Genomic DNA, 9,936 nt, shown 5'->3' with positions numbered 1-9,936 from the left:
TATTCCCCTTCTACATGGCCTTCATTTAAAACGTAATCTGAAATGCTGCCTTTACAGAGAACGTCAAAATTCTAAAGTCAAGGAAATGTAAAATGAATACTTGAACCCTGCCTATAGCCTATCCCTGCTAGTGTTTTCCTAGGAATTGTTTTACATGAATATCATCCTATAAGTGCTAAAGTTTAACTTAAAAGGGGAATCCGCGTTCCATCAGATGCACTTACTGCTGTCTAGTGGACATCAAGCCATGCCCGTTCTTCCATTGTTGTTAGCACAGAGGCATGAGGCTTCTCTAGGAAGATAATCGCCCCGGAGTGACTCACCTTTTTTCCAGGAAAACTTTGGGCCTCTATCACTCTTCTGGAGAGTGACAGTCAATAGGGAAGACTACATGGAAGTTTAATGCTCAGTTCAGAGCCTAAATCCTGATCTTGGTTTGAAGTGAATATTCGGGAAGGAGCTCATGGCCAGGAGACAAAGCTAGTGACCAGGGAAGAGCAGAAGGGTGATAGCTACTGTCACCTGTCACGATGGGCTGCCACTGGCACAGTGGCTAACTCTGCATGGGCAGTGCCTGTAAAAGGCTGGAGCAGAAACACAGCCCTACATGGCAGTGGCAGCCGGGGAGCAGGTTAGTGGTCACACAGGCTCTGGACTCTGGAAGGGTTTTGTTGACATTTGCAGCTGGGACCCCAACCAGATAATGAATGTTTCCACTAGAAAGAAGTGGAAATGAGTGTTATTTCCAAAATATCTGGGGAACTCATGAGAGAAGAATGTCCCCATGGAAGAAAGCTCTAGACCCAGGTCAAAGGATATTTGGCTTGTAAAGATCACACAGAACTAAGTAAACAGACAAGGCTACTCCTGGGATAATAAATAACGAATTAATCAAATAAGGGCATTATAGAAGTTACAGATTAAGCGCTGTTAAGAGCCTCCTGAAAGTCACTGTTGAGCATTTGCAGATATAAAATCCAAGAATTTACTACGTTTCGTAGCAAAGGCCCTAAAGGAACATAAAGACAGGGTATAGCTCTGTGTTCAAAATAATGTTTCATAATTATTTTTCCATTATGTGAGTTATCATTATTCACAGGTCTTTTCCTTTCTTTTTTATTTTTTCCCTTTAGAATAACCTAAGTGGAAGCATTGGTCTGAACACCTTTCCTGAAGAAGCAGGGCCCAGGGCACCCTGTGTCCCAGGAATCTGTGCAGGTACAGTGAGAAGTGGGTGTATGTGAATGGGTTCCATCCTCTGTGGGCTGTGCTGTGTGGAACCCAGGTTCATGGGGAAGAATTTTCAATAAATTTAAGCGAACTATCCAAGCAATTTATTTGGTGGCGAGAGCTAGATAAAGAGATGGGATCCAAGTGGCTGCTTGGGGGAGCCTGAGGAATTCCCCGACCCTGAGACCACAGCTGCAGCCTTGTTATTGAGAACCATCACGGTGGCGCACTGGTGATGGGAGGAGAGGCACTGACGACCTGGGCAGCATGGAGTGTGTCTGTGATCTATTGCTGGGCAACGGACCCCCAGTAAAGCAACAAGGATCGATTATTCTCATGATTCTGCTGGTTTACAGCCTGGATGCTTCCTCTGCTGACTGTGGATGGCTTGACTAGGGCTGACATGTCCAAGCTGGCCTCACTCACATCTGGGGGTTGGTGCTGGCTGTTGACGAGGCCGGCTTGGTTCTCCTCCATGTGGTCTCTTATCCTCTAGTGGGCTGAGATGGCTTCTTCACAATGTACTGGCTGCGGGCTTCCAAGAGAACAGGAGCAGAATCTGCATCATCTTTTAAGAGCTAGGCTTTGGAATGGATAGCCTGTGTCTTACCTTACACTCTATTGCTCAACGACACTTACAGAGGCAGTCCAGATTCCAGGAGAGGGAGAAAGAGGCTTTATCTTCTGATGGGAAGAGCAGCAACCACACATTGTAGAGGAGTGTGGACATGGGGAATATAATTTATTGGAGACCATACTTGTAACAAACTAATACATGAAGTTTTTGTCTTCACAGGGCTTATTTCTTTTGTGGAGATACATTCCTTGACACATATGGCCCTGATTCTTTCTTCTTCTTCATCTTCTTTTTTTAAAATTGGGGAATATTGGGGAACAGTGTGTTTCTCCAGGGCCCATCAGCTCCAAGTCGTTGTCCTACAATCTAGTTGTGGGGGGCGCAGCTCAGCTCCAAGTCCGGTCACCGTTTTCAACCTTTAGTTGCAGAGGGCACAGCCCACCATCCCATGTGGGAATTGAACCAGCAACCTTGCTGTTGAGAGCTCGGACTCTAACCAACTGAGCCATCTGGCCGCCCTCTTCTTGTTTTCTTAAAATCATATAGGCCTTTCAAAATGTATTCAATAAGCATGTATTAGGCCCCTATTATATTCTTGGTATTGTGCTAGATGCTGGGGATACGATGGTGACTAAGACCAGTAACCGTCTTCAAGAAATGTTGTCTTTTCTTACCTATAAATCAGAGGAACAGTATACGGGTAGGGGAGGAAGGATGAGAAAGACAGCAGGACAGAGGACGGCAGGAAGGATGGCAGGACAAAGCCAGTGACCTGGCAAGGTTGGTTGGAGGTGAAACAGGATTACATCCTCAGAGTTTTCCAAAACTGCCTGTAAGGGAGTGTTTCATTCTTTTAGATATACACTTCAATTTTCTTTCTTTCTTTTTTTTTTTTTCAGGAAAAATATGACTTCAAAGAATGGAAAAGTCAGTGCAGGGAGTTCTTGGTTCTAGTGGGAAGAAGTTTTAATGTTCCGGGATATCTCCTAGAGAAATGTCCAGTGATCACTCAGAACTATGTAAGCCGAATGTGGGCCATCCATGACGTGTACCAAACTCAGAGTTAATGCCAAGCTAGTCTATCCAAGCCAATGTGCCATAAGCCTGCATTCCAGGAGAGCGATCTCATACGTATATGCAGCCTTGGCAGTTTCTGAGTTGGTGTTGAGGAAAGCGTCTCCTGCTCTGGCAAATCCCATTGGTGCAAACGTGCCATCTGTCACATTACCCCGTCAAGTATGCCAGAATGGGATGAAATACAGAAAACAGAGCCTGGCTCTGTCCACTCCTTTGTTAAGCAGAAATGGCTGGGAGGGAGCACCCACTCAACTATGAACCATCAAAGTTTAGAACAAGCGAAGTGTCACAGTCTCTCAAATCTCATGCCTTAGGTTGTAAGGATGTCTTAGAAAATGTACGTCAGCTGGCACAGTGGAGATCTAAGTGGATTTCTTTCTTTCTTTCTTTCTTTTTTTATGGGATTGCAACTCTGATCATAACAATTTAAAGAACCTTCTGTTTCCATAACACTGAACTGTGGACATATCAAAGTTTCCGAACTTCCTTCGTGAATCCTTACAGTATTTTTCTGAGGATGATGAAGAACAAATACCTCATTACAGGTGCTCAGATGATCTACTGTACTGAATTATTTGAGAAGCACCCAGTACATTTCTTGATCTACACATGCACACGTATGCCCTGCTCTGATGTCAAGATTGTCCTAAATGGGTGCCCATCTCCTATGAAACAGCAGTTGCATTTTCCACGGTCTTTCAGAACATCTGCCGGTGCTACCCAAATGAACCCTGATGTAATTAGGCAGTTCTAATGGAAATGTTTAAGAGGCATGAGATTCTCGTCTGATTACTTTGCTGCTACAGAGAAACAGGACCTAATTTAACAGTAATTAGAAGTATAGCTCTTTTGCTAGGGTAAACTAAACCCCTTGCATTTTGACAATAACTTGTATTCAGAACTGAAATTAAACTAAGCTAAAAAATCATAACTGTAGCTTAGGGCGGTACACTAGTCAATCTTACGTACACTGTTTACAAAAATAAATCTAAATCATAACATACTAGAGTTGACTTTATTGGGGGAGCTGCAGTTTTGTGTTTGTTTGCACTGGGACCTCCCACTCCTTCGGGCTTATTTACTTATACTTGTTTGTTTGTTGATTTATTTAAATTCGCTTGTGGAGAATATGAGTGACTATTAGACAGCTTATGTATTTTATTTATTTAAGAGAACAATGGTGCAAATAACATACCCTGATGTTCATCTTCACTCGGGCCTCTCGCTATGGAACGAAAAAACCCTCCACTTTTTACTTTTTAAGTAGAATGAGTAAGTTTGCCTACATTAGTGTCTCCCAGTTCTTGGACATTTATTCTTAGGTGTTGCTGCAAGGATTTTTGTTGATAACCAGGGCAGCTGTCTTCCCATAGACTTGTATATGGGGCTGCAGCCTGAGGGCTGAGGCGGGGCTGCTGTCATATTCTGCAGTGCTGTCTGGTAGTGACAGACCTGGGCTATCACCACGGAGGAAGTGGCTGAGGTACAGTGGGTAGGCAAGATCATTATAGGGAGAAGATCAGGGAACTGAGAGACCAGGTTGTTGTAAATTAAAATTTCCAGGAATTTTTTTGTGTTACCCTTACCAGGTTTTGGTATCAGGGTAATGTTGGCCTCATAAAATGAGTTAGGGAGTATTGTCTCTTCTTCAATTTTTTGAAGAGTTTGAATTGAACAAGTATTAGATCCTCTTTGAACGTTCGGTAGAATTCACTAATGAAGCCATCTGATCCTGGACTTTTGCTTTTTGGAAGGTTTCAGATGACTGCTTCAACTTCCTTACCGATGATTGGTCTATTTAGATTTTCCAATTCTTCATGATTCAGCCTAGGAAGGCTATATGTTTCTAAGAACTTGTCCATTTCTTCTAGGTTATTGAATTTGATGGCATATAGTCCTTCATAGTATTCTTGGATGAGGCTTTGTATTTTTCTGGCATCCGTAATAACTTCGACCTTTCTTTTCTGATTTTGTTTATTAGTGTCTTTTCTCCTTTTATATTAGAGAGTCTAGCCAAGGGTTTGCCAATTATAGTAATCTTTTAAAAAAACCAGCTCTTTGTTGCATTAATTTTTTTCATTTAGTTCTCTATTTCATTTAGTTCTGCTCTGATTTTTATTATTTTCTTCCTTCTGTTGACTTTGGGTTTCATTTGTTCTTTTTTTTCCAATTCTTTAAGATATAACCTGAGGTTGTTTATCTGGGATTTTTCTTGTTTCTTGACATAGGCCTGTAATGATATAAATTTCCCTCTTAAAACTGCTTTCGCTGCATCCAAAAAATTTTGGTAGGATGTATTTTCATTGTCATTTGTTTTTATGTATCTTTTGATCTCTCCTCTTCTTTCTTCTGTGACCCAGTCATTCTTTAAAAGTATGTTGTTTAATTTCCACATATTTGTGTTTTTTCCTGCTTTCTTTTTGCAGTTGATATCTAATTTCAAAGCCTTGTGATCAGAGTATAGGCTTGGGATGATTTCAATCTTCTTAAACTTTCTGAGGCTAGTTTTATGTCCCAATATATGGTCTATCCTTGAGAATGTTCCATGTACACTAGAAAAGAATGTATAGTCTGATGTTTTAGGAGGAAGTGCTCAATAAATGTCAATTATGTCCATTTCATCTAATGTGTCATTTAAGGCTGCTATTTCATTATTTATTTTCTGTTTGGAAGATCTATTCATAGCTGTCAATGAATGATGTGTTTAGGTCCCCTAATATAATTGTGTTTTGGTCAATTTCTCCCTTTAGTTCTGTTAGTAGTTGCTTTGTATATTTTGGTGCTTCCTGATTGGGGGCATAAATATTGATGACTGGTATGTCTTCTTGTTGTATAGTCCCCTTTACCATTATGAAATGTCCATCTTTGTCTCTTGTTCCCTATTTTGTACTGAAGTCTGTTTCATTTGATATCAGTATGGCTACGCCTGATTTTCTCTGAATACCACTTGCTTGGAGCGTCAGTTTCCACTCTTTCACTTTGAGTCTATATTTTTCCTTGTAGCTGAGATGTGTCTCTTGGAGGCAGCATATGGTTGGGTATAGTTTTTTTAACCAATCTGCCACTCTGTGCCTTTTTATTGGTGAGTTCAGTCCATTTACATTTATGTGATTATTGATATATGAGACTTTCCTATCATTCTGTCTCTGGTTTTCTGGTAAGATGGTGTCTCCATTGTTTCTTTGCTTTTTTGTTGTTGTCTATTATTTCAGTGTGGTGGTATTCTATGATTTTTCCCTCTATTTTTTCCTTTTTTTATGTTTTATATTTCAGTTCTGGATTTTTTTTTTTTTTTTTTTTTGAGTGGTTACCATTAAGTTTATGTAAAAGAAACTTTCATATTTAGAGTATTCCACTTTCTTCAGTATGCTTACTTTCTCCATTCCCTTGTGCCAGTTCAGACCTTTACTCTCTCCCCTTTTATGTTTTTGTTGTAACAAATTACCCCTATTTCTGCTGTCAGTTGATTTCTGTGCTGCACTAGCAAGTTATCTTTTTCCTCCTTTTTTAAGTGTTTGTTTTTTTTTCTTTCCTTCTTTACCCTGTATGTTATATTTAAGTGTATAGTGTCCTACTTGGTGTGGGGTTTTCATTTCCTGCTTCTGTCTGTTTGTAATGTTACTCATGGTTCTATGTTCTTTTGCTTTTTTATTTCCAGTCGAATAGCCTCCTTCAGTATTTCTTGTAGTGCAGGTCATTTGTTAGAAAATTCCCCCAGCTTCTGTATATCTGGGAAGGTCTTTATTCCTCCTTCATATCTAAAGGATATCTTTGTTGGATATATTATTCTTGGCTCATAATTTCTCTCTTTCAATAGTTTGAATATTTGATTCCACTCCCTTCTGGCTTGTAGAGTTTCTGCTGAAAAATCTGATGTTATCTCTGATGAATATAGACACAAAAATCCTAAACAAAATTCTAGCAAATTAGACGCAACAATGCATTAAAAAGATTATATACCACGACCAAGTGGGGTTCATCCCAGGGACACAAGGATAGTTTAACATACACAAATCGATTAATGTGATACACCACATAAACAAAATAAAGGACAAAAATCGTATGATTATATCAATAGATGCAGAAAAAGTGTTTCACAAAATACAACATCCATTTATGATTAAAACACTTAATAAAATGGGTACTGAAGTTAAATACCTTAACATAATAAAGGCCATATATGACAAATCCTCAGCTACTATCATAATTAATGGTGAAAAACTGAAGCCCTTTGCTCTACATTCAGGAACATGACAGGGCTGTCCCCTATCACCTCTGCTTTTCAACATAGTATTGGAAGTCCTAGCCAGAGCAATCAGGCAAGAGAAAGAAATAAAAGGCATCCAAATTGGGAATGAAGAAGTTAAATTGTCACTTTTTTGCAGATGACATGATGCTATATGTAAAATCCTAAAGACTCCACCAAAAAGCTATTAGAAACAATAAACGAATACAGTAAAGTTGCTGGCTACAAAATCAATGTACAGAAATTTATTGCATTCCTATATACTAACAATGAAATCTCAGAATAAGGAATAAATAAAAAACCACAATTCGTTTTGCATTTGCAACAAAAAGAATAAAAGACCTAGGAATAAACTTAACCAAGGATGTGAAAGACTTGTATACTGAAAACTATAAGATATTTTTAAAAGAAATTGAAGAAGACACAAAGAAATGGAAAGATATTCCATGTTCATGGATTGGAAGAATCAACATAGTTAAAATGGCCATATTACCCAAAGCAATATACATATTTAATGCAATCCCCAAAAAATCCTAATGGTATTTTTTAAAGAAATAGTACAAAAAAAAATCATCAGATTTGTATGGAACCAGAAAAGACCCAAAATAGCCAAAGCAATCTTAAGGAAAAAGAACAATGTTGGAGGTATCACACTCCCTGACTTCAGCTTGTACTACAGGGCAACAATAATCAAAACAGCATGGTATTGGCAGAAAAACAGACACACAGACCAATGGAATAGAATTGAGAACCCAGAAATAAACCCACATAAATATGGACAGATAATTTTCGACAAAGAAGCCAAAAACATACAATGGAGTAAAGGCAGCCTCTTCAACAAGTGGTACTGGGAGAATTGGAAAGCCATGTGCAAGAGAATGAAACTAGACTGTTATCTGTCACCATATACCAAAATTAACTCAAAATGGATCAAAGACCTAAACATAAGACCTGAAACAATAAACTGCATAGAAGAAAACATAGGTACTAAACTTATGGACCTTGGGTTCAAAGAGCATTTTATGAATTTGACCTCAAAGACAAGGGAGGTAAAAGCTAAAATAAATAAATGGGACTATATTAAAATAAAAAGCTTCTGCACAGCAAAAGAAACCATCGACAAAATAAAGAGGCAACCAACAGAATGGGAGAAGATTTTTCCAAACAATGTCACTGATAAGCGGCTAATATCCAAAATATATAAGGAACTCAGGCCACTCAACAACAACAACAACAAAACAAGCAATCCAATTGAAAAATGTGCAGAGGACCTGAATAGATATTGCTCCAAAGAAGACACAATAGATATATGAAAAAATGTTCAACATCATTAATCATCATAGAAATGCAAATAAAAACCTCAATGATATATCACCTCACACCAGTTAGAATGGCTATTATCAATAAGACAAATAATAACAAGTGTTGGAGAGGCTGTGGAGAAAAAGGAACTCTCACACATTGTTGGTAGGACTGCAGACTGGTGCAGCTACTATGGAAGGCAGTACGGAGGTTCCTCAAAAAATTAAGAGTAGAATTACTGTATGACCCAGCAATCCCTCTCTTGGGTATCTACTAAAAAATCTGAAAACTTATCAGTAATGGTATATGTACTCCAATATTCATTGCAGTATTATTTATGGTGGCCAAGACATGGAAACAACCAAAGTGTCCTTCTACAGGAGATTGGATAAAGAAGTTGTGGTATATACACACAATGGAATACTATTCTGCCATAAGGAAAGATGAAGTACCATTTGCGACAACATGGATGGATCTTGAGATTATTATGCTGAGTGAAATAAATCAGTCACATGATTTCACTGATATGTGGTATATAAAACTGAAAACAACAAAAGAACAGGACAAACAAATGAAGAAACAAAAACTCATAGACACAGATAATAGTTTAGTGTTGCTGAAGGGCAAAGGGGGAGGGGAATGGTAGCCGAAGGTAAAGGGGATCCAATATATGGTGATGGAAGGAGAACTGACTCTGGGTGGTGGAAACACAGTGCGATGTATAGGTGATGTATTACAGATTGTACACCTGAAATCTATGTAAGTTTACTAACAGTTGTCACCCCAATAAACTTTAATTTTTAAAAAAAGAGACAAATTTCTAGGAAAACAAAATTTGTCAAAACCACCCCTAAGGAAGAAGAGAAAGTTTGAATTTCAATGTCTTTAGAAGAAATAGAGGACTATATGAAAGTGTTACATCCCAAAAAAATCTACTCATGTTTTCATGGGGACTTCCATCAAACCTTCAAAGCACAATTAGTGTTATTGTTATTTAAACTGTCTCAGGTCTTATAAAATAAGGAAAACTCCAAAAATTAATTGTATGAAGGGAATATGACAGTGATCCCTAAGCCTGACAATGATTGCAACAATTACAACCACACAAATGACCAAAGACAGGCTAATATCACAGATACTGATGAAAAGTTGTAAATAAATAATTAGCAAATAGAATTCAACAATACCATGAAAAAGAGTCATCACGAGTAAGTGAGGTTTATTCCAGGAAAACAAGAGAAATTAATGCCAGCAAATTCATTAACAAGGAAACATTTTCCCCGTTCTCACTAAAACCATGAACAAGGCAAGAATTACTATAATATCCACAACTACTTATTATTACTCGACAATCATTTGACAAGATCAATAATTTGAGACACAACAATTAAGAGGAAGGAAGAAAAATGATTTTTATTTGTAGACTATTATCATAGTATACTTTGAAAACCAAAGGCAATCAGTGAAAAAATTAATACAAACAACAAGAAATCAGTAATTTAGC

The 9,936-nt window shown here is 38.2% G+C and overlaps 1 long non-coding RNA gene across 1 annotated transcript; it reads left to right on the top strand.

Annotated features, from left to right (window-relative positions):
* The first annotated feature begins 964 nt into the window (after positions 1 to 964).
* Positions 965 to 4,834, top strand: LOC141568593 (uncharacterized). The gene is made up of 3 exons (XR_012491757.2): positions 965 to 1,030; positions 1,134 to 1,218; positions 2,707 to 4,834. It is a non-coding gene; the product is annotated as an uncharacterized LOC141568593 (long non-coding RNA).
* Positions 4,835 to 9,936: the final 5,102 nt, after the last annotated feature.

Source organism: Rhinolophus sinicus, chromosome 7 (genome assembly GCF_057876585.1).
Source record: "Rhinolophus sinicus isolate RSI-liver-muscle chromosome 7, RSI-T2T, whole genome shotgun sequence".
In the NCBI taxonomy this organism is placed as follows: domain Eukaryota; kingdom Metazoa; phylum Chordata; class Mammalia; order Chiroptera; family Rhinolophidae; genus Rhinolophus; species Rhinolophus sinicus.
Note: the sequence above shows the minus strand (reverse complement) of the source record. Positions and strands in the feature narration are given on the sequence as shown.